The sequence below is a fragment of the Chiloscyllium punctatum genome, chromosome 44, assembly GCF_047496795.1.
Source record: "Chiloscyllium punctatum isolate Juve2018m chromosome 44, sChiPun1.3, whole genome shotgun sequence".
Lineage (NCBI taxonomy): Eukaryota > Metazoa > Chordata > Chondrichthyes > Orectolobiformes > Hemiscylliidae > Chiloscyllium > Chiloscyllium punctatum.
In genome coordinates, this window is record NC_092782.1 from 40,631,340 (window position 1) to 40,657,988 (window position 26,649).

At 38.8% G+C, this 26,649-nt stretch overlaps 1 protein-coding gene across 7 annotated transcripts in view; it reads right to left on the minus strand.

The window, feature by feature from the left end:
* LOC140466910 (plexin-B2-like) overlaps nt 1-26,649 on the minus strand; it is a 265,449-nt gene that overhangs the window by 130,185 nt on the left and 108,615 nt on the right. Inside the window, exon 3 of one of the 7 annotated variants that reach the window (XM_072562725.1) lies at nt 12,866-12,890. The exons of the other annotated variants lie outside the window; for them this stretch is intronic. The gene's annotated coding sequence lies outside the window, so the exon portion shown is untranslated. The remainder of the gene's footprint in view (nt 1-12,865; nt 12,891-26,649) is intronic. 7 annotated transcript variants of the gene reach the window in all.

A 26,649-nucleotide genomic window follows, 5' to 3' on the forward strand; every position in this document is an offset into this window, starting at 1 on the left:
CAGAATAGTTAGCAACAGTAAAGCTTTACTGGATAGTCTTTTTAGTTGGGTCAGTTCATTGGTATGGCCAAAAGAAAATACACCAAGTTGCAGTTTCTTAAAGAATCCCTACAGTGCAGAAGCAGGCCATTCAGCCCATCAAGTCTACATCAACCCTCGGAAAAGCATCTCACCCCTACCCAACTCCCTACCCTATCCCCGTAACCCTGCATTTCCCATGGCTAACACATCCTTGGACACTATGGGCAATTTAGCATGGACAATCCACCTAACCTGCACATTTTTGGACTGTCAGAGGAAACTGCAGCACCCGGAGGAAACCCACGCAGATACAAGGAGAATGTGTCAACTTGACACACAGTCAGTCACCAGAAGTTGGGATCAGACCCAGGTTCTTGGCGCTGTGAGGCAGTAGTGCTAACCACTGGGCAACTGGAGCCCTCACCACCCCGACCTGTCCATGGGTTGTTCAAGTTCTTAGCTAAGTGCAGGCTGAATACTTGTATAGATTGCAGACAGACTGTAAAGTTTCACTTGTGCTTCTAGTTAAAGCTGATAAGGTGGCACAGAACTTGACCAAACTACCAAAAAGCAACTTCTGATTACTGTGTCCCACATTTACAGGATGACCTCCAGTCCATTGGGAATCAACCACTGTACCTCAGCAGTTACAATATCCTTCAATATATGGAAATGGCTGTTTCAGTTTATTCACAGAAAAAAGTTTGGGATAAGGGCACAGCTGAACATAGTCCAATGTTTCACTTCCCTCTAAAATATGTCAAAAATAAAAGTTGCAAGATAACCAGAAAATGCATTTGCTGCATTAATAAGTCAGCACAGTATTCAAAGGTACAGATCAAGAATCTATTAAGCTTGGATAAGTACGGCTCTTCTGGAAGGCTGAAATCAAAAGATATTACCAAAAATATCCTGACTAGATGACTAGATTCCCTACAGTATGGAAACAGGCCATTCAGCCCAACAAGCCCATACCAACCCTCCAAAGAGTAACCCACCCAGACCCATTCCCCTACTCTATATTTACTCCTGACTAATGTACCTAACACTATGGGCAATTTAGCATGATCAATTCCTCTAACCTGCACATCTTTGGATTGTGGGAGGAAACTGGAGCACCCGGAGGAAACCCATACAGACATGAGAATGTGCAAACTCCATACAGACAGTCGCCCGAGACAGGAATCGAACCCGGGTCCCTGGTTCTGCGAGGCAGCAGTGCTAACCGCTGAGCCACCGTGCCGCCAAAAAATGTTTTTTTTTTCAGTTTTACAATCTTAAATCAATGCAGCAACTTTCATGCAAGACCAAAATAAATGAAATGAAGGCACACATAAATTAATTATGGATAGTGAGATGATGAAAAAATCCCTCATGGTAACATAGCTAATTCAGAAGTAATTAATTGATTGATTGATTAATTAATTGACTGGGTAAAATAAAGAGGGTAACAGGTAGGATTGGTGCATGGAAGGATCTTGAAGACAATAGTTAATAAACACTCATCCACAAAACAAACACTTCTTGGTTTCTATTTCAATCACCTGTCTTGGATCCAATTTGAAATCCTAAACTAAATTGCCACACTGATCTGGCCAGTAACATGCAAGGGTTAAGTAATAACAATACTACTACATTCAATGATGAGGTTGTGTTAAATACCAAATAAAAAGCACATGAACAAGCTGTCAATAGTTCAGGAATCTGAATTGAAAATGTTAACATCTAGAGATAGACAAAGGGGCTGAAGAAATTCTATGTGAGACTAACTAAATTCTAGATGTTATTAACATTACTTCAGCAATATTCACACAAATATTGGAATGCTGTTGTTTATTAAAGCACAGTATGAACTTCAACTGAACAGACTACAAAAGGTGTTTATGTAAACGAGGTGACCAGATTAACAGGTTGTTGATGTAGCCAAATGCGATTTATCTAGGGAATGTCAGAGGCAGATCAGAGGTAAAATCTTCAGTTTCCTAACAGCTAAAAGGGAAAAAAAAGGACAAAACATTGGATCGGAGCTCCTTCATGGGGCTAGTGTTGACATGTTTTGAAGTATTTTCAGGCAATAAACTAAATTTATGCCATTAACAGGAATAATGTGATGGACCTCATTCTTTTGAGTACGACAAAGAGAATAATAAACTGAAATTCAGTTATAAACTTTATTTGTTCATTTACTGAGTGAACAATAAGGAGTTAATTCATTTACAATTGATCTCACTCGACCAGTGTTCTTGTATTGGACTTCTGGCAGAGGAAGAAATGGTTTTGAGGACACACATGACCTATGCTAAAGGATGCACATGATGAGTGATATCTGAAAATGACCACTGGGTTATATAATTCAATATGGTGCAGTAAAAATAAACTCAATCGAGGGAAAACAAATACAATTTAAAGAGCAATCTCTGATGCTGAGCCCAGGAATACTTAGAGTTCACCAAAAATTTCTAATACACATTTTAGGACAAGGCTTTGTACGATAGTGTAGGTCACAATATGTTCGCACTACAATAAGGAACATCATGGGTTTTAGACAACAGTCGTACAGTCAGCATTAATCTCTAGATGTTTAAAAAAAGTGTTAACTCTGGAAGGAAGATTATGATAAACAAATGTAGTGGAAAAAAATTGACAGAGAAACATTATTGGGCCTAATTTCCTCGTGGTTTCATGTCAGAGTACCCAGGTGTTATATGCTGATTTGGGTCATTTTATAATGTAATAGCTTGTAGTGCTGGGGTTCTTTGATACATTATGAAATAGTAGATGTGCCATTGAAAATAAACATAGAATGGATGTATTTTGGTGCTACTTCTGATTCTCCAGGTTCTGATGGTATTTTACCTGTACTTGTGAATACAATACATGTTCATGATAGGGTTTTAATCTTGTGTACATCAAAACCACCTTGAAAGTTAACCAATTTCTAGGGCCTGAGCCTTTCTTTGGCCTGAGTGAACGTTTTGTTTGGTTCCAGATCAACACTAGGTTAGAACATTTTTTTTAAATATTCTTTCATGGGACTGCCTTTGCTGTTGAATTCATGTATCACTGGACATCGGTGTGCATCTAGGAAAGTTAACAAACTTAAAGTCACAACTGATCTTGGAGGAACCTATTTGGGAGAGGTCACAGCACAGAAACAAATAAGTTTAATAGTTTTAAGTGTGGCTTTGCTGTAAGTCTGCAGAAGTAGAGTGCGTTCTTCATTATTTATATGCTTTATTGAGATATGTCTCTTGATTAAACTTAAAAATATAAGCCATAAGTATTAAGTTAGCCCGGAGCAATGTTTTAAAGAGGAATAAGAGAGTGCTATTTTCTGGGTCTGCAGATTGAAAGAAGCAAAAATGGCTCTCAGTAGAGTGATAGGCTCGTCTTGTCGGATGTGGGAGTTTAGGAAGAGTTTACGTGTTACTGAGGATTATATCTGCAATAAATGCCATTAGTTGCGAATCCTATCAGATCGAATGGATTAGTTGGAGAGACAGTTAGAGGCAATAATGAATTTACAAGAGGTAGGGGGTGTGATGGATGGCAGTTACAGGATGGGAGAAAAGCTGCAGATACAGTCATATAAATGGATTAGCTCCAGGAAAGGTGAGAGAGGTAAGCAAGTAAGCAAGTAGTACAGGAGTCTTTTGTGGCTATCCCCATTTCAAACAAGTATTCTGTTTTGGAAAATGAAGGGGATAGTGGATCTCAGGGAAATGTAGCGTGAACAGCCAAGTTTCTGGTACTGAGACTGGCTCTAATGCAATGAGGGTTATGTCGGGTTCCAAGGAATCAATTGTGTTAGGGGACTCTCTAGACAGAGGCACAGACAGACGTTTCTGTGGCTGGCAGTGAAAAATCAGAATGGTGTGTTGCCTCCCTGGTGGCAGGTCAAGGATGTCTCAGAGAGGGTGCAGAATGTTCTCAAGGGGAGAGGGCCCAGCAGGTCATTGTACACCTTGGAACCAGCGACACAGGAAGAGAAAAGGTTGAGATTCTGAAGGGAGAATATAGAGAATTAGGTAGGAATTTAAACAGGAGGTCCTCGAGAGTAGTACTATCTGGATTACTCACGGTGCTAGAGTTAGTGAGGGTAGGAATAGGAGGATAGAGCAGATCAATGAATGGCTGAGGAGCTAGTGTATGGGGAGAAGGATTCACATTTTAGGATCATTGCAAGCTCTTCTGGGGTAGAAGTGACCTGTACAAGAAGTACGGATTATACCTGAATTGGAAGGGGACTAATATACTGGCAGGGAGATTTGGTAGAGCTGCTTGGGAGGATTTAAACTAGTAAGATGGAGGGGGGGGGGGGGGGGGAGGGGGAGGTGGGAGGGGTTGGAACCCAGCGAGATAGTGAGGAAAGAGATCAAGCTGAGACTGGTACAGTTGATAAAAGAAGTAAGTCAAACAGTTGGGGTAGGCAGGGACAAAGCAGAGAACAAGGTAGGACTGATAAATTAAACTGCATTTATTTCAATGCAAGAAATAGGGAAGGCAGATCAACTCAGGGCATGGTTAAGAACATGGGACTGGGATATCATAGCAATTACTGAAACATGGCTCAGGGATGGACAGGACTGGCAGCTTAATGTTCCAGGATACAAATGCTACAGGAAGGACAGAAAGGAAGGCAAGAGAGGAGGGGGAGTGGTGTTTTTGACAAGAGATAACTTTACAGCTGTACTTAGAGAGGATATTCCCGGAAACAAATCCAGGGAAGTTATTTGGGTGGAACTGAGAAATAAGAAAGGGATGATCACCTTATTGGGATTGTATTATAGACCCCCTAAATAGTCAGTGGGAAATTGAGAAACAAATTTTTAAGGAGATTTCAGCTATCTGTAAGAACAATAGGGTAGTTATGGTAGGGATCTTAACTTTCCAAACATAGACTGGGACTGCCATAGTCTTAAGGGTTTAGATGGAGAGGAATTTGTTAAGCGTGTACAAGAAATTTTTCTGATTCGGTATGTGGATGTCCCTACTAAAGAAGATGCAAAACTTGACCGACTCTAGGGAAATAAGACAAGGCAGGTGACTGAGGTGTCAGTGGGGGAGCATTTGGGGGCCAGCGACCATAATTCTATTACTTTTAAAATAGTGATGGAAAAGGATAGACCAGATCTAAAAGTTGAAGTTCTAAATTGGGGGAAGACTAATTTTGACAGTTTCAATCAAGAACTCTCAAAAGCTGATTGGGGGCAGATGTTCACAGGTAAAGGGATGGCTGAAAAATGGGAAGTCTTCAGAAATGAGATAACGAGAATCCAGAGAAAGTATATTCCTGTTAGGGTGAAAGGAAAGGCTGATAGGTGTAAAGAATGCTGGATGACTGGAGAAAATAAGGGTTTGGTGAAGAAAAAGAAGGAAGCATATGTCAGGTATAGACAGGACAGATCGAGTGAATCCTTAGAAGAGAATAAAAACAGTAGGAGTATACTTAAGAGGGAAATCAGGAGGGCAAAAAGGGGACATGAGATAGCTTTGGCAAATAAGACCAAGAAGAATTCAAAGGGCTTTTACAAATATATTAAGGACAAAAGGGTAACTAGGGAGAGAATAGGGCCCCATAAAGATCAGCAAGGTGGCCTTTGTGTGGAGCCGCAGGAGATAGGGAAGATACTAAATGAGAATTATGCATCAGTGTTTACTGTGGAAAATGACATGGAAGATATAGAACGTAGGGAAATAGATGGCGATGTCCATATTACAGAGGAGGAAGTGCTGGATGCTTTGGAACACATCAAAGTGGATAAATCCCCAGGACCTGATCAGGTGTACTCTAGAACTTTGTGGGAAGCTAGGGAAGTAATTGCTGGGCTCGTTGTTGATATATTTGTATCATCATCATCAATAGTAACAAGTGAGGTGCCGGAAGACTGGAGTTTGGCTAATGTGGTACCACTATTTAAGAAAGATGGTAAGGACAAGCCAGGGAACTATAGACTAATGAGCCTGACGCTGGTGGTGGGCAAGTTGCTGGTGGGACGGGATGTATATATATTTGGAAAGGCAACGACTGATTAGGAATAGTCAGCATGGCTTTGTGCATGGGAAATCGTGTCTCACAAACTTGATAGAGATTTTTGAAGAAGTAACAAAGAAGATTGATAAGGGCAGAGCGGTAGACCTGATCTATATGGACTTCAGTAAGGCATTCGACAAGATTCCTCATGGGAGATTGATTAGCAAGGTTAGACCTTATGGAATACAGGAAGAACTAGCTATTTGGATACAGAACTGGCACAAAGGTAGAAGACAGAGGGTGGTGGTGGAGGGTTGTTTTTCAGACTGGAGGCCCGTGACCAGTGGAGTGCCACAAGGATGGTGCTGGGTCCACTATTTTTCGTCAGTTATATACATGATTTGGATATAAACATAGGAGGTATAGTTAGTAAGTTTGTAGGTGACACCAAAATTGGAGGTGTAGTGGACAGCGAAGAAGGTTACCTCAGATTATAACGGGATCGTAATCAGATGGGCTAAGGAGTGGCAGATGGAATTTAATTTAGATAAATGCAATATGCTGCATTTTGGAATGCCAACTTTAGCCGGACTTATACACTTAATGGTAAGGTGCTAGGGAGTATTGCTTAACAAAGAGACCTTGGAGTGGAGTCCATAGCTCCTTGAAATTAGAGTTGCAGGTAGACATGATAGTGAAGATGATGTTTGGTATGCTTTCTTTTATTGGACAAAGTATTGAGTACAGGAGTTGGGAGGTCACGTTGCAGCTGTACAGGACATTGGTTATGCCACTTTTGGAATATTGTGTGCAATTCTGGTCTCCATCCTATCAGAAAGATGTTATGAAACTTGAAAGGGTTCAGAAAAGATTTACAAGGATGTTGTCAGGGTTGGAGGATTTGAGCTATAGGGAGAGGTTGAATATGCTGAGGCTGTTTTCCCTGGAGCGTCAGAGGCTGAGGGGTGACCTTATCAAGGTTTATAAAATCATGAGGGGCATGGATAGGATAAATAGACAAAGTCTCTTCTCTGTGGTGAGGGGAGTCCAGAACTAGAGGGCATAGGTTTAGGCTGAGAGGAGCAACTTTTTCATGCAGAGGGTGGTACGTGTATAGAATGAGCTGCCAGAGGAAGTGATGGAAGCTATTACAATTGCAACATTTAAAAGGCATCTGGATGGGTATATGAATAGGAAGGGTTTGGAGGGATATGTGCCTGGTGTTGGCAGGTGGGACTAGGTTGGGTTGGGATATCTGGTTGGCATGGACAGGTTGGACCGAAGGGTCTGTTTCCAGACTGTACATCTCTATGTCTCTATGACTCTAACTGAGTGGCTGACTAAGTCATTTCAGAAGGCAATTAAGAATCAATCACATTACTTTGGATCAACACTCCCACTAAGCCACGCACTCTGATCAGCATCTACTTAGAGGGAAGTTTGCAATGGATCTAGAACCATATGTTGGCCAGACAAAATGAGGATTAGAGAGAAAAAAAATTGCAGATGTAAATTTCCTTCCTTAAAATGGTATGAGTGAATCAGATAGGTTTTACGGCAATTGATGACTGTATCATGAGACTGGTTTTCAATTCCAGAATTCATTAATTGATATAAATTCTACAAGCTGTGAAAGTGGGAGTTAAATCCATGGCTCCTTCAGGATTGGCATGCACCTTTGGATTATGCCTACAGTGTTGTCTCCCCAGTGGAATCCTTTTGCTTCACTTTGGACAGCTAAAAACAGGAGAACATAGAATTCCACACAGGTAGGTCACACTCAAAAACCTGAACAAACTGACTGGAGGCCCAGAGTTTACAACACAGGAAAGATTTTAAAAACCAAAGTCAAAGAAAAGACAAAACAGCTCAAGTATTATCAACTAACAATTCAGCTGACAACTGGAAAATAAGTCACTATGGTCCATGTTCATACAACTTAGTTCCGGCCAACATTGCAAAACTAGTAACCATTAACCTGCTGAGGTGTATGTTATGAAAAGACTCTAAAAATGTTCACCCTTGAGCTGAATGAGTGCAAATCTGTGTCAGTAACAATCCTGTGGACGCTGTGCTTTCAACTGCCAAAGTTTTAGATTCTCCCCGTTAGATCTATCGATTGCTGTACCCCTCTCAAAATGTTTCTTAAAATTCACCTCTGAATATCATTTTTCAGTCACCTGTCCTAATAGCTGCTTGTGTCAAACTTTGATTACCCTCTCATGAAACATTTTGCTCGTTTAAGATACTAAAAGAATGCAATTTTTTGCTATTTCCTTCAAAACAGTTCTTTGTCAATATGAAGGCAGTAACACTATCTTCATGTTATGCAACATTGTATTGTTATTTGAAACGGAAATGAAATCAACGACTAGGATTATTTGGTAACAAGTCTTATTTTTATAAGAAAGAACAGAAGTTGAAAAATGATTTACATGTATATATAATCAAAGTTGCAGCTTGTGTAAAATAAACAGCTGTAATTTATAAAAATTCCATTCTGAGTAACATTCATTATGGAACCACTACAGAGCATTTGTACACAGGCAGACATTCCTCCTGCACAGATAAAAGTGGGTAATCTATTTTAAATGTGAACTGTCTCCAGATTCATGCATGTGGGTGGACAGCAGTCATTCTTGGTTTTAAAATACTTTTCAATGCCATCCAACTGAAACTGAAACAGCTGCAAAGGTTCTATTATGCTTGCAAGTTCCCTGCAGCATCGAGTTAATAATTAGCTGTTGATTCCACCAGTTACCACAGGAGTTAAGTTGTATAAATAACCTAAACCCAAATTGTTCCTCGCAATGTGTGCAAAGCTCCACACTCGTGTTAGACATAAAAAAGAAAAGGTTTGAAAAAAATTAAAGAGATAAAATTAAGAAATTTGCTTATTTGAAAAATAAGATATTAATAACTGATAGACTTACTCCATAATGTGTCAACATGTGTACACTGAACAGCATCTCATTAATTTTAAAAGAAAAGGTCTTCTTTTAATACAACCTCCATGGTCTTATTTGTGTGAAAAAGTAGTGATATACAAGAACTATCACACAAGGGAGTTTCAGCAAGGAAGGAAGGATGTTGTATTCCGTCAGTAAAATCCATTTTCGGGAATATTGTGAACTTGCTCTTGCTGGGAAATCTCAGACTGATCCAAGCCCAAAATCACATCACAGAATAGATTTCACTTTAAAAATAATCATAGCTTGATCAGAGGGTAAATTTACATAATGTAACTTTTGTTTCATGGAAATAGGAGCAGTTGACTATGAACTGCGCGGATCATTGTCTAGATCAGAGGATTAGTAGTTCCTCAATTCAGATTTTGTGAGATTCACTGTTTCCTTCAGCTTTTGAATGCTTATTACAGAGAGAAAGAAAATCACCAAAAAGAAAACAGAGAAATGAAAAGATCAGGAAATCACTCTGCTATGTAAAAAGCTGCCGTGGCCTAACTGGACTATAGACTGCTCTCTCATTAGAGAGAAATGATTGGTGGTGTTTAAACCTGAGGGTCAGTATGCCTCAGGCAAGGAGGGAGGTTGAGAAGGAGAGACCTTCACAGTGACCTCAGCCAGTGCAGGAATTGAATCCATACTGCTGGCATCACAATGCACTGCAAACCAGCCAACTGAGCTAACCAATCCCTACTGCCAGAGAAAAGAAAAACAAGTAAGAAACTGAACAAATGGTGACCTAAAGTGATTGGAGGAAATACAGGGTGAAGGGTGATTAAAGCATTCAACAAACAGTGATCAAGACCGTTAAAACATGGTGTGTTCTTCACATAACAAATTTAAGTTTTACGTAAAATGATCTTCCGGGATTATTTGTTTTAAAATGTAAAGAGGTGCTGACTAACGAATATTCAAACTCATTTCTCTTTTAAAGGAAAGAAAAACTGTCAAATGTGTTGAAAACATCTGATCTTCAGCAAAACTTTTTCAGCTTCTAGGAACCAAGCCTGACTGAAAATTTCCCAAAATGTTGACAACTTCGCAAGCTGGCTGGTGTAAAGAAATAAAACTGCAATGCAAAAACAAAACATTTTAAATTTCAGCATTCAAAAGAGTAGGCATGTAAGAATGCCAAGGGGCATCAAAATTAAACCTTTGAACTACAATAAAAATAACAAAGTGATAATGGCATAATCAGCCTGCCAGTATGTGCAATAAACTGTTTTAAATTTGTACCAGTCATGAATATAAAATATTAAATCAGTTTAAAAAACATCAGCCAGCTACTTATTAATGAAAAAAAGCCTTGCAGTAAAAATACATAATTTGAAGGCTGCAATAAATTTTATTGAGAGGGCATGTAGATAAAGCAATTTGAAACTCAATTGCTTTAAGATTCATTCAATCTAATAGAAGCATCGGGTACAATATGTATAAAGTAGTAATCTTGAATTTATACAAAACATTGGTTAGATCCCATTCCTTGCCTGCACCTGCAATTCTGTTTCCACATTTGACTCTGGATTCAAGAAAGCTAACTTTTTTATTACCTCACATTTTAAAGAATCCACCCAAAAACACTGAACATTTCCAAGATGGAATAATATTTCTGAGATCACAAAGACCTGCAGTCAAGTGGGGAATCAGAAGAACTGAACAAAGAAAATATATGTGGCCATATTACCAGCAGTGTAAGCAACGAGGGCCAATATAAACAATTTCTGCAAGCAAGGCCTGATGGAATGTGAACAGCCAAGGTTACACAGGTCGAAAACAAACAAGTATCAGCCCAGACCTGTGTTACATATTGACCAAAGGAAGTCACTACGTTCTAAAACTCATTAGAGGTACTCAGTCAAAACAATAGGGAGAGATATCAAATTTGTATATTCCCCAGATTCAGCTAGAAACCTTGGTAACATGGAGTAATCATACCTTGGAAAGGGGATGGATACACTTGGTCTACCCTCATTGGGCATTGGGTGCTGTGACTCCATTGGCTGAAGTCAGAGAACATTCCAGAAGTGCTCAGGAAAGGGGGGATATAAAGGGATACCTGGCAGTCATTTCTTCAGCAAAGATTCAGCAGGCAAAGGTGGTTTGGTGATTGGAACCATGGCCATGAGATTTTAAGATTCTTGATTGACTGGCTTGGAGCTGGCTAGTCTCAGCCCATGCAAATAAAGGATGACCTTATGATGGATACCACCCTCTGTGCAGTTATTTCAGATGGCAAGGTCCTCCTTTGTACTAAGAAGACCCTGCGTACCCATGGAGCTCCGTGAATTGGATCCTGCAGCTCAATCTAACTCACCAGTGTGGGTAGTGTATGTGTTTTCAGGCAGTCAGCTTAGTTTGGGAAAGTTAATTTGTATAAAAGTTGTTTTCTTCAGCGTGCAAGTGTTTTAATCTATTACGTTTGAATCACAGTCCTTTGTTTGCTTCATACAATAAGAGCTCCTTGTAGTATTATGAAAGTAATAAGCTGGTTAAAATGTCACATGCAATATATATTACAAGGTTGGAAGAAAATGCAAAAGCAAATGACGTTAATTTAGTGACAGGAAGAGAAGCTCCTTTACTCTTTTGTCAGAACTCAAACTGGATTCCAAGAATTTGCATTGCTCGATTTGTTTCCTTTATCCTAGGAACAGAGTCATTATCCCATGAGAACAACATTTAATGTAAATATTCACGTAGGTAGGAGGACTGAGAGAGACAGCAAGAGAGAAAGAAAGGGAGTGCATGCAGACGAGACAGAGAAAGAGAGACAGCAAATTGAAAAATATGATAAAGATGTTAGAAAATACACAAACACTAATCTTATTTTAGTCTGTCAAATTGGAATATGTGTATAGCATTGGTTAAGTGTACATGCTCTGTAAAGCTGGTTTGTTGTTTAGCTCAAAAGAAAAAAGTGTGCGCTCACAACTTGAGAGCTCATGAATCAATGTCTCACATTCATACAGGCTTCTATTACTTTTGAACCACACGTCAGGAAAGAAAGGCTGGTGTTTAGGTTTTCAAAAATAAAAAGACCCTTTCAACTTTTGGACATTGGAAACATCCAAAACTGGCTACAAGTCTTTATCTAATTTTATTGTTAAATTTCATATAAACAAAGTCTTTCCATTTCCTTATTATCTAAATTATGACCACAAAGTTTCAGAGAAAGTGATAAAATTCAGTTCCTCAAGCCTGTTCTGTGACTCAAAAAGACCAACGCTACAATTTAAAGGAAAAATGCTGCTCAGGACAACCTCCATCGCTGCATTAACTTGCAGATTTAACATCGCTTAATATTGACTGTTGTCATTTACATCCAAACCAGGAACCAGGTCTGTAGAGTGTAAATAACCAAATCAAACTTTCTAATTGGGTCATAAATTATCTGAAATGTAAAACTCTCAAATGTGGACAGTGTTACCAGGTCACATTGTTCACCACAAGTTGATTGTCCAACATGCCTCAACTGAAGATTAGGCAAAAATATTGGATTTCCGTGTCTATCTTGAGTGATTTTGGGTTTCATGCCATCTCTTAATTAATGTTAAATGTTAATCTACATCAACATTAATACATACAATTCTTGATCCACTTTCTCAGCTATCAATAGGATGTAATTATTATCCAGACCTGTGCAATATGTATTCAAAACTAGGGAATTTAATCAATGTCTTCAAATATTTGAAAATTATAATGACATAAAATTTAGTAAAAACACAATATTTTGTCACACTTTCCTTAATGAGACATATCACGGTATTAGGTGCTAGCAGCCCTCCAGCATCCTATTCAAGTGGCTATTTTCCATTCAAACACCAAAACAATGCATACTACTGGCAAATAAAAACAAAAAAAAACTATGGATGTTGGAAATCAGAAAAACAAGCACAAAAATTACCTGAAAAGCTCAGATCTGGCAGCATCTGTGGAGAGAAATCAGAGTTAATATTTTGGGTCAGGTGACCCTACTCCAGACTAGTTCTCTTCACAGATGTGCCAGACATGCTAAGCTTTTCCAGCAATTTTTGTTTTTGCATGCTACTGGCAGTTTGACTGTTCGTGGAATTAATGCCTTGACTTACTTGTCCCCAGGCTGATCTGTAATGAAAATCAGCCAGTGCAAATGTATCACTTGTCAAATTTTCAATAGTTCCACACTTCGAAATAGAAACAACTTACAAATAAAGTTAAAAATCACAACACGAGGTGACAGCCCAACAAAATTTATTTGGAAGTACTAGCTTCCGGACCACTGCAGCTGTTGGACTATTACCTGATGTTGTGTGATTTTTAACTTTGTCCACCCCAGTCCAACACCAGCACCTTCACTTCATAACTTGTAGATAATTAAACTAGATTTAGGAATAATAGCGATCCGGTTTTAAATAACTGAGAAAATTTTAATCACCATTTTAAAAAATTTTAAGTTCCACCAAAATAATGTTCTTCATTAAGAGTAGTTTAACAAGCCAGTTGTAATGTGCAAATTGATTTTCTCCAATGCACTCTACACTATCTCTGATGGAATTATAGGACTAATGAGTATTGGACATGCTGTTGCTGTTGCCAGAACTTCATTGCTTCCATAAATATGTCTTATTTTCCTTCATTTGTTTACCCCCATGCTCTGTACTGTATGATTATTGTCATTAAGTCTGAAATAGATAGTGAGCAGAAGACATGTCATTCACAGAATCAGACCACAAATTGCAGGAACAACACCTTATCTTCCACAGTGTAGCCTACAGCCCAATATTGAGTTCTCCAATTACAAATAGTCTTCCCACCCATTCCCTGACTCCTCCCTTCCATTCCACGTAACCACTCTTAGTTTCAGTTACCAACTGGATTATACCCTCCCAATGACCAATCTGGTCACACCCACCACCTGTCTTCACCTATCAAGAACTCACCATTTCGCCCCACTCCCCAGCCAAAACCCTACCCCAATTTTATCAAGTTTCCCCTACTCCTCCTCCATTCCTGAAGAAGAGTTATATCCAAAATGTCAACTTCTAAAACTCTGATGTTGCCTGGCTTGCTGTGTTTTTCCAGCCTCCTGTTTGTGTACCTTTTATGCAACAGCACATAATGCATAAACTGAATCCCTGCCTATTTTCTTTTGAATATTTGTGTTAACTTTTATGCCAGTTTGACTTTTTCTCCATTTCCATGATGCGTTTTTTTTCAGCAACTATTCTAACAAAATAAAATCAGATGGGTTAAATCAAGACAACAGGGATCTCTTCTCAAAACTACAATTTCCAATTTTGAAAACTACAATACTACCTATGGAAAATTTGAGAACATTTGGAAAACCAAATCTCTCATAAGTAAATTATCAAAATCAATAATTCTTTTTTTGAATTAAAAAATGCCAACTCCAACCCACAACAGCAGAACATCTCAAAAAAAATTGTTTACTCCTTCACTGAAAAAACAAGTTTTCTAATACATTTCCACGTGCAACAATAGGACGTTTACCCCACAATATTCAGCAAAAGGCTGGAGAAATTCAAAAACATTCAGACACAATAAGAATGAAATATATTCTGCAACAGCAACTTGCAACATTCACTATCTAGGTCAAAGGAACATTCACCATGAGCAGGAAATCACAATAATTAATAAAATCTGCTCTTAATCATTACATTCCAGACTAGCAGTTCAGATATTTTGAGCGAGATTGAGAAAGTTGATCAAGGCAGAGTTTTGCTTTTCACAGTAGAGAGTCAAATAACAGAAAAAAATGCAAACATTTAAAATCGGGACTAACAAGATAATTTAGATGGTAATGCCTAATAGATTAAGATTAGTGTAAAGGATATTGACTAACTGTTCACAAGCACTCTCAATGTTTGAAATCCATGTGATCGTTTTCTAGCCTTGATAGGAACAACTTCACATTAAAAATTAAGATAACAACGAGGTTCCTTGGGTGCATTTTATTCATGTGGCATCATTGGCTGGGTCAGCATTTATTTTCCATCCTTGTTACCCTTGAGAAAATTGTGTTGAGCCGTCCTCTTGACTGGCTGCAGTCCATTTGCTATAGGTCGACCCACACACCATTAGGGAGGGAGTTCCAGGATTTTGACTCAGTGACACTGAAGGAATAGGGATATATTTCAAGTCTTGGAAGGAAGTGGTGTTCCTATGTATGTCATCTCTGCCCTTCTAGATAGTTGTGATCATGGGTCTGGAAGGTGCTGTCCAAGGAACCTTGTTGAATTCTGCAATTTGCAGCTATTCAGTGTCATTGAGGCAAGGGTGGGTATGGTGTTGAATGTTTGTGTATGGGGTGCCAATTAAGCAGGTTAATTTGTCCTGGTTAGTGTCAAGCTTCTTGAGTGCTGTTGGTGCTGCACTCATCCAGGCAAGTAGGGAGTATTTCATCACACTCCAGAATTGTGCCTCAGATAGTAGACAGGCTCTGGGGTGTCAGAGCGTGAGTTACTGCTGTAGGGCTTACAGCCTTTGAGTTGCTCTTATAGCCACAGTATTTGTATAGCTCATCTGGTTCAGTTTCTAGTCAGTGGTGACTCCCAAGTTGTTTATAGTGGGGAATTTAATAATGGCAAAGTCATTGACTGTCAGGGCAGTGGCCAGACTCTCTCTTGCTGGAGATGTACAAAACTTGCTAATTGTCTGCCCCAGCTTGGATATTTTCCAGGTCTTGCTGCATTTGGACATTGCCTCTTTCAGTATCTGAGGAGTCACGAGTAGTGCTGAAAATTGTGCAATCATCAGCACACATCCCAATTTCTGACCTTATGATGGAGGGGTGGTCATTGTTGAAGCAGCCGAAGACGGTAGGACCTTGGACTGTCCTCAGGAATTCCTGCAGAGATGTCCTGGAGCTGATATAGCTAACCTTCAACAACCACAAGCGCCTTCCTAAGTGCCAGGTATGACTCCAATTAGTGGAAAGCTTACCCCCCACCACCAATTTACACTGACATCAAGATAGACCTGTTTGATGTACTATGTACCTCTGTGGAATTCTCGTACAATTCTGCCACATTTCTTGCCATAGCCCACATCATGCAAAGTCCTAGAAGATTCAGCCCAATACATTTAAATACTGTGTATAAATCGTAACGGGCAGAATCTCATAGGGTCCTGAGTGATCTGGACTATGGTGAGATTTGTGGCAGAATTAGAAGAGAAATCTTCCAATGCTTATCCTAACATCAGGACCATCGAGGCCTTTTTTATGCTTTTGATAAGCAGTGTGATAAATTTCTCACTAGACAATGGTGAATTGCCAATTAAGGATGATTATTTCTTGTTAAATGCCAGTGGAGATGGTCAAAACATTAAGCAAAAAGAAGCATTTTTTTAAAACCTGGCAAGAGAGACTGGCAAGGAAAGCCAGTTATAAAACTTGAACAATTATAGGCAGAGAGTACCTGCAGCCATAAGCTCGAAACCCAAACAGTCTCAGAAGTTAAAGAAATGCACAAATGTCGGCACATTAATGGATTATCTTTAAACCAAATATGTAAGGGAAACCAGAACATTAGAAACACAAAAAGCAGAGCAAAAGAGGCAAAAGGTTTAAATATATATTTGGAACAAATGGTGGAAGAATTGGGTACTGAACTAGTTGGGATCCTAAAACAGTGGGAGGAGTACCAATGTAACAGAAAAGGGAGACCTACTTACTCAACGTCAGTTTAAAAAAGAACAAGTCAGAAGAAAGATTGAAGCAGAAGACAGACCCCAATACATTTCATATACTGTTCATCACATTTGCTATGGTAACCGATCTTCATTAAAGATGAGTTATCTAGATTTAACAAAGACTATTTATTCATACGAGACAGAGTTGGAAGCTGGACGTAAATGCATATATTCCCCTGTATTTTTTAATTAACACACAGATAGAATTAATATCTTCTATACAACTCTATAGAGATTATTCAGTTCAATGAAAGGAGATTTTTTTTAGTGCAGACCAATCTTCAAAGTTCATGTGACAAGTGGTAATAACACAGTAAACTCTAACTGTAAAATGGTATGGTTCCACCACAGTATTCAAGATAAAGAACAACTTGGCTAAGTTTCAATGCCAGCACAATATCCTGTGGCATGAGCCGGACTAGATTTGCCCTACTCGTACAACTGTGACAAAGGTATCGTTGCATTTATAGCTGCACAGTCAAGGTGATTTGAAGACCTTACATGGTTGCCATTGCATAGACTTGAAACAGTCCATGTATGTCAGTCTAAGAGATGTACAGGATATTGTAAAATAGTTTGAAATAGATATGGCTCAGTAAAGTTACTTTGTGCAGCAAATTTAAAGATCCATTTGAATATTCCTGTGTTTTTTAAGCTTTAGCCAGCGCATGAAAAAGCAAATTTAAAATGGAGTGAATGAAGTTCCACTTTGAAATATCCCAGTACAAATGGAGAACAATCCTATTTTTAGATGAAAAACAACCCAATCTGAAGCTGGCTAGTGACCAATGCAAAGATGGAGTGAAGCCAAATTACATCCCACAAGAATTTAAACAATTCATGGATGTAGAGAATGGATCATTGAATATAGTTAGGGCTGAGTTAGACAGACTTGTAATTGACAAGGGAGTTATGGGTTGTGGGGACTATGATTCTTTTGAATGGCAGGGTCGAATGAACTCATGCTGTTTCTTATCATCTTAAGATGAGATGTATAGTAACCGCATATTTTAGGATTGGAGATAATATGGCTCAATAAGAGAAAAGTCATTTTTCAGATCCAAATCTGGAATAATTTTGTTTGTACAATCTATTATTGTTTTTCAATTTGGGAACTGAATATTTAAGAAAATGGGAATAACTTACTTTAATAAATTCCTACAAATGTGTCAGATTACATGTTGCTATTACTTAAAACAATATTGACAAACTACTTATTAGGTAAAAACAAGGACTGCAGATGCTGGAAACCAGAGTCTAGATTAGAGTGGTGCTGGAAAAGCACAGCAGGTCAGGCAGCATCCGAGGAGCAGGAAAATCGACGTTCCGGGCAAAAGCCCTTCATCAGGAATAGGAATACTTATTAGGTTGAAACATTGGGATGAATCTTACTTTTTGTGGCCAAGTGTGATTTGAACAGAGCCTTTTGGAGGGCTTTTCATCACAAACCCTGGTGTGTTTTCTCACCACATCTTGCCAAACACACTTCATTTATCACCTACCCCTCATCAGATTCTATCTCCATTTTACCACCTGTAGTGCTCAGAACAACTGACCACTCAGCGATATCCTTGAATTAACTGGCATTATCTTTAAAAGGCTATAGTGCACCTGGTCAAGGACAGTCAGTCCAGAGCTGCCCTGCACAATTCCTGACATTTGCCCTGAATGTGAAAGACAAGAGAAATTTGTTGCCCCACTTTGAACCTGGAGGTTCTGCTGAATGGGATAGTGCATTGGTGGAACATCCTCTTCCCCTAGGACCAACAGAGAAACCACACAGTTAGTCCAAAACTACCAATGGAGCAGTGCAGTCTCTGATACCTGGAGGAATATGCAGCAATTTAAAATGATCAATGACCACCTCCACTCCTCCAGAATAAATGGCACACTCTTCTCTCCACTACCTCACAGTCACTCTCTCTCTCCCATCTCCCTCCAAGGGTACATGTTCTACTACTCTCACAATCCCACAAATCTTTCCTCGCTTGCTGTCACCCATTTCAAACCCTGGCACAACTAACTGTGCTCTGTGCTTGGGTGACCCCACCTGTACCAAAGTAACAGTTATACCACCCACTTTCATTGTCATAAATCACCTGTCTCTTACTCCAGGAGGAAAACAGTCCTGCCCGACATTTGGCCCCTCCCTCCTCATGTGGGAGAACATCCTGACTCTGACCAACCAAAGTAGTTAACTGACTGTGTCCAAGCCCCTGTACTGGTATTAAAGACTGCCCTCGACTTACATTGTGCACTATAGGAAACATTCAGATTGGGGATTTCAAAATGAGTCTACTATAACAAACTCTAGCCAGTTTTAAAACTCCATTCAAATATTTTTAGAACTGCATTAATAGTATAATTACCTAGATTGTGTTATATAATCAATTGAGCCTGCTAGAGCAGTTACATGCTAAGCACATCAGATAGAAACCAGAGTTCAAATTATAGCTTCTAGCCCTGGCAAGTTCAGCTATAAATCAGTGTGTTATGGTACACTTCTGCAACTAATTATCGAAATGTTAATTTTTCCACATCCACTGTAACTCGGGAAATACCTGCAATCAGTGCTTTGTCATCCAACATTTTCACAAAAACTAAATACTACTTACTCAGCAAAAAAAAGTTTAATTGTTTCTGTGACTTCTTGAATAGATTCCAATCTGCTGAGAAATGTCAAGAGAATTTCTGCCACATTACTTGGAAGTCAAATGACTCAATTGAAAACAAATGTAAAAACCAGTGATGGTTCACCTTAATTTATTTAGGCTGTTTAAATTATTTGTAAAGCGTATATAAGCAGTTCAACCACATTGTCAAGGGAAAAGCAATCAAATTACAAAGACAGGCAGAAGATAGGAAGAACACAGCACGCCAGACAGCATCAGGTGGTGTTGAATAGCAGTTTTGCTGCAGTAATGTAATGGTAATGATAAAGACAACTTTCATGACTCAACATCAACTTTTACATACCTTACAAAACATAAATCCTTCGAAGAGCTAAATACACTTGCATCAAATATTGAAGAGCAGACATGAATGTCAGAGGATATTTTAAGCACCAAAGTGATACTGGAGTGTATTTTACACATTTCAGTTCAGGATAGTACAAGTTACTACTTTCATAAGAAACAGATGTGTTACATATTTTGAGTGGAGAATGCTGCTTTTGTGTCATTTAAAACTGATTAGAGAGATTCAAAGAGAAATATAGTTCTCCTTTTTGGTGTGGTATGTAATTTTTTAAAGCAGGAACTTGAGTTATGTCAGCTGTGACACAAGTTAACAGCAGCTCCAGCTCTTGAGCATTTAATCTCCAATTGCAAAGTAAGGAGCTCAAGGAGCAAGATCATTGATCAGTTCAGCACAGCTCAGCCACTATGAATTGTCTAGTTCTAAGATGCTTAGCATGATGTAGTGTTATCCAAAAAATGAAGTACTGCTTCTGGCATCTTCACAAACAGCAGCTAGTGTTGCCACTGATGTCGTTACATTATATATCAGTTGCACTGCTTGCCAAAGTGGGTGAAAGCATTTCCTCCTGGGAATTCACATTCACAACCCCAAATGCACAGTATGGTCACCAGAGTTCTAAGAATCAATATGCCTTCTTTCCATAACGTTTGGAGCCATTCATTTAATTTGGTAATTCACTTCATCCTGTGGCAAGTAGTGTGTAGCTCAGGTAACAATCCAGAAAGTCAAGGTCAGCAGGTCTCATCCAAAAAAAAGGCAACACTGATTTCTAACATAGAAACATAGGAGATAGGAGCAGGAGTAGCCATTCAACCCCTTGAGTCTGCTTCCCTATTCAACATGATTGATGGCTGACCATTGAGCTCAAACTCCAAATCTTGCCCTCCCCTAATATGCCTTGATTCCTTTAGCTCTAAGAACTATATATACTTCCTTGAAAACACAGTGTTTTGGCCTCAACCACTTTCTGTGGTAGTGAATCCCACAGGGTAAAGTCTCTGGGTGAAAAAAATTCTCATCTCAGTCCTAGAAGGTTTACCCCTTATCCTTAAACTACGACCCTTGATTCTGGACTCCCCCATCATTATTCTTGCATCTAACCCATCTAGTTCTGTTGGAATTGTACAGGTTTCTAGGAGGTCTCACTCATTCTTCTAAACTAACGCAACATACAGTTTGCCTTCTTTACCATTTCCTGCATCTGCATGCTTTGTTTCAGAGACTCGTGCATGAGGATATCCAGACCTCATTGAGCATTCCCCACTCTCAATTTATAGGTCATTCAAATAATAATCTGCCTTCCCATTTTTTTGCTGACAAAAGTGAATAACCTCCAATTACTTACATTACACCAGTTCTGTCAAGCATTTTCCCACTCATTCACCCTGACTAAATCACATTGCAACATCTCTGCATCCTCCTCACAGCTCACCCTTCCACCCAGCTTTGTATCATCTGCAAATTTTGAGATATTACATTTACTTCCCTCAACTAAATCATTAACATCTACTGTGGATAGCTGGGTCCTAATACTGGTCCCTGCAGTATCCCAGTTGTCACTGCCTGCCATTCAGAAAAAAAATCCATTTATTCCTATTCTGTTTCCTGTCTGCTAACCAATATTGTATCCATCTCAAGGCATTACCCCCAATGTGCCTTTGCAGCACTACAGACAGTGTGAATAATCTAGGCCATTCTATTAATGAGCAGGATTTATTTAGTAAAGGCATTAAGAGAATAAGAACTCTGCTTTCTCTCCACAGATACTGCCAGATCTGCTGAGTTTCTCCAGCAAATTGTTTGTTTTTGATTTCCAGCATACACAATTCTCACTTTGTTAAGAGAACAAGAATCATTTATTAGTCCGTGAAAAAACAGGAATCAATTATTGCTCTCATAAAAAGGCAGGATTCATCCTTCACTGCAATACAGAAGAATTGTTGTACTGCAGAAACACAAGAATAAAGCAACACTGAGTGAGTTTAAAAGACTTCCAATTTTACAGGAAAATAAATACATATGTTAGCATGTCACAACAGCAGAAATAATATTACCATGATGATTTAACTTCATAAATGGGCAAATGGACATCTTGGGGGAAAAAAATCCTTAAGATACAAAATTGCTTCCAGATACTAAAATATATAATCAAAGCTGAGCAAGTAACTTGCATGTTTATTTGGAACTATAGTTGATGATGTTATGACATGCCAAAGATAAAATGAGCAACAAATACTTCTTAAGCTCTGCCAACCTTTGACAATTACATTTATCTTGGAACAGATAAGTTACTTGAAAGAGCAAGAATTAACAGAATACTTAATCATCCAGGGGAATGCACAGATAAACAAATGAACTTAGATTTGTATAGATCAGTGGTGACCACAAGTCAGAATTCACAAGTGGCAGAACTGTTGTTAGTCTTATTGATCATACTTTGTCAGATCTATTACTGTCCTAAGAATATTTAATTTTAGGGAAAGGTATTCAGATGATGAGTGAAGCACAAGTCCAAAAGCAAAACAGATTGTGTCTCACAAGTCATTTCCAAGAAGAAAGGATCAACTTTAGTAGAGGGAATTGACAGAATCCATTCAATTCTTAAAAGGACAAAACCCCTCAAAAAACATCAAAGACATCAGGACCGAGCATAAGTCAGACTGCAGATACCAATGGTCAATGTTACATCTGTAGGGCAAGGAAGCTACAAGCAAGGCCAAGCTATTTTTTAAAAAATCATCCATAAAATAATAGTAGGTCACTTCCAGAAGAGGTATTGGAAAAGGTCACATTTAAAGAGAAGTAAAAAATTACATAGCCACTCACAGAAACAATTTCATGAGACACAACAGGCTACAATAAAGAGAATGCAAATGTACTTCTAGGGAATGTAGGATTCCCAAGCGATGCGTTTTCCAAGAAACATATCGCACCAAAATCGATAATGGGGGAATGTCATCATCATGTAGTCAGAGCCTATAGCTCTCAAGATTAAAAGGGCATGCCATAATAAGCTCTTCGACACAAAGGGTATCAAGAACAGTAGGGAATTTGTACACACTTCTCAACTAAGATTGCTCACACTTGAGCATGAATTTATGTCTTGACTGGACTCTTGTTCAGATATCAGGTGGAGTTTAAGTGGTTAGTTAACAGAGAACTGGCCAAAAATAATCAGTCATGCCACAACTATTCAAGAAACAGCCACTGAAAGAAACACTGGTAAAGGAAATGTCAGGTAGTGATAAACCAGTCAAAGAACAACTAATACAAGATTTCATAGGCATTCCTGGACACAATGGATTCCAAAAAGATAGAACCCACTGAGGTTTGCTATATTAGCAAAAGAGAGTTGTTTCATACTCTGAATTGCATGGAAACCAGAGACTGTAATGGATGAGAAGAAATGTTCACCATTTGCAATATTGATTAAGCATAGTCGGTTCTGATATAATGCAATAGGTCCATTCTCATGTAATCTTGCATTATAAGAAAATCACTCAGTAGCCATGTCATTTAAACTAGTGGTCCCAGAATCGCATTATAGTTAATACAGGTAAGGAAAGTTCGTGTTCTACAAATAATGATCTAAATTCTTCAATCATGTTCGAACCAATTCATGTTGAAGAAATATGCGTTACAGCAGAACAGACTGTAAATGTAGATGGCAAGAATCAAAGTTTGCAAAAAATTGAAAATGACAAGAAAACTAACTTGCAACATACTTCACTCGATGAGATTTCAACTGAAGTTATTCAGATCAATATCACAACCTGGAGCACAAATCACTCTGCCAGACTCTAATATGGAGGTAGATGCTGACAAATTGCAAGTTCAAGTATAGCACTTCTTTCATCTTCCAAGGAAAAATCAACAGCACCTATTTTAGGATAGATTGGCTGGCAGTTTGAGAATAAGGATTTTCTCACAGATTGAAGGTAGGCTGCATTTCATTCTATGGAAGATGAGATAACCACTTGTCCACAGATTCAGGCCATGATCAAAAAGAAATTGTCTTGCTCAGTTACTCAGGATCCTGCATTAAAAAAAGTGTACTGCATGTTTCAACAGGACAAACATCCTCTGAGAAGGAAATACATGAGATTAACATCAAATAAGGTAATAGTACAGTTGCCTGTTCCAGTAGGAAACAAAAGGCTCTCTGAAAAAGACATCCAAGAACCAAGAGGTTCTCAATTTTAAAGTAACTTTACAGCCTTCACCTTGTCAAGAACAGAATCAAAAGTTTCAAACCAAAGACCAACCAAATTACAAAATCCAAAGACAACATGTTCTGGCAGAGTTCTGAAAAAGATTCACGCCAGAAAGGAATTGTAAAATTGCCTCGATAGTACAAGAAACAGAAACTGGCAGGAATCAGTTAAGTAAAAGCTAAGAGTGAAGACAGAAATTTAATTTCTGTAGAATGGAGTCTGTAACAGACACTGTTGTGGAAAACAAGTTTGAATGGGATCTTTAATTGTAATATATAATATAATGTACATAGTTTTGTTTGTTTTCTTTTCCACCTTTTGTGCAAATAACTCATGTTCTTCTGTTAAAAAAAACTTCTGCAGCCTCATCTGAAAATGTTTCCGTGAACTATGTTAATTTTTATTTTGTCTAATTAAGTATACAATTGATTAAGCCAGGTTTTTTTCTGGGATCTGAATTATCCAATAGTTCCACCAGCTGGGATCATAACATTAATAAAGACCACTGTTTTTTTGGATGGTAGTGTGGAAGGAAAGAGAAAAGATACAGCTTTAAACAAGGAAACCATGGAAGATTATGTGCTTTAAAAAGGAGTTACTAGAACTTGTTGAAAGTTATATTTGTGATGCTGCCTTATTCAAGCAATGAAGGAGTGAGTGTGGGGTATGTGTGTGTCATTGTGGGTGTTTTCAGGGCAGTTTTGACACAATCCTTTGATCAGTTCTTTAACTGACCAACCGTGTGGGCTCATGGAAGCACAACACAGTGCCAATCCGACTGGCTCCTGGGAAAGTGGCTACGGTCTTTATGTGGACAATACATTCTGCCTGCAAAGTGGGAAGCACCTAAAATTGTCTCCCTCCTGTGTAGGGAAGTATCAGAAAATCTCCTGGCACTTGTTCTAACTCATTATTTCCCTGTAAAATAGTTCTCCCTGTTCAAAGAAGAAGAAAAACCACTTTCGGTACCACTGAGAGGGAGAATCTTCTGTGAATGACAGACTAAGAATTGGTGTACTCACAACATCCTGTCCTTGTCAAAAGGAACGGAAAAAAACAATTCTGCGACATCCACGTCATGAAGTGTGCTTCCCTGACTTTCTCCACCCACCCACTCAACTTCACCATGAAAAATATTTGTCTAATCTTATCTCTGTGTGTTTGGCTGTGTATGGGTATTTTTAATAGTGGTGGAATTTCAGTGATAGAGTTGCAAGTTTTAATTTATTATTCCTTTCTGCCCTTGGTTTAAAATCAGGTGGATAACAAAAAAAAGTTATTTCCTTGTTAATGACAAAAACCTGGTATGCATATTCTTTTAACCTAAGTTAGACAGTTGTGTAAAATTGGGCGATTCTGTAGTGTAATGAAATTTTCACATTTATGACGACTCTGGAGTAGTGAGGCTTGATTCATAAAGTACAACCCTACTGAGTTGTGACACACTGGGCAGGATTGGAGGAAACCACTACATACTTTGGCCTTTTAGATTCCAACCTGAAAGGAGGATAGTGACAGAAAATCATCAAAGTGACTGTGGAGGAGATTCATCATACAACAGTTCTCAACCCTCATGTTGTTGACCAAAGTCAAGGAGTTGGGACTCCTACTAGATCCCTTAACTGCCTGACTCTCAGTCATGCTCTTCTGTTCCTGACCACTGAGCAGTTGTAAAATTAGAGCATTATGGAGCTGTACAGCATGGAAACAGACCCTTCGGTCCAACATGTTCATGCTGACCAGATATCCTGAATTAATCTAGTTCCATTTGCCAGCATTTGGCTCATATCCCTCTAAACCCTGCCTATTCATATACCTAAACAGATGCCTTTTAAATATTGTAATTGTATCAGCCTCCACCACTTCCTGTGGCAGCTCATTGCATACATGCACTACCCTCTATGAAAAAGTTGCCCCTTCGGTCCCTTTTAAATTGTCCCCCTCTCACCCTAAAGTTGCCCTCTAGTTTTGGACTCCCCCACCCCAAGAAAAAGACTTTGGCTATTCACTGTATCCATGCCCCTCATTACTTTATAAATTTCTATAAGATCATTGCTCAGCCTCTGATGCCCCAGGGAAATTAACTGTTCTGACTGCATCTTGGACCAAAGTGTCCAGCTAACACTCCTCCTCAACACCATATAATAATTGCAGCTCAGCCATTAGTTCAGAGCCAAAGATACTCAAATGGCAGATACACCCCAGAAATAGCTGTCTAGAACTGCCCTGGTTTGAACAAACTTGTGCATGGTGCAGTCATGGCAGGACCACCACTACCACCCACCCATTTTTATTTCTTTGATTAGCTCATCTTACTAAAGTTAGTAGTTAATCATGTAGTTACAGCTTCTCAGCTTGAAGACAGGCACTGAAGGTGAAATAAAAACTAAAGTCAGCATCTCCTCCCTCTCTACACGAGATTCACAACTTTGACATAATATTTACAAGATCTGTCCCCAACCACTCCATGAAGTAGTCACAGTCTACTTGAATGTAAAGGCATCATGACTTTGACCCAAGTTACAACTGTTAAGCTGGTTCTTGCTAGAGTAATTAATAGTTATTCAGACAACCACTTTTAACTAATTGAGTTAAGTACATTGAGTTAAGTACATCTGAGAATTTCCTAACTTGCAGCTTTTGTTAGCAGCCAAATTCCAAATGTTAATTCCAAATTTTCACAGCTTGTGAAAATCCTTCCTAGAGATATACAGGTATAATCTGCCAGGGAAACTATGTCTCTGTCAAGGCCAAATGTTCATGTGATCATCTGCAATAAACTGAGGGTTTGCAAGGGCTTTAT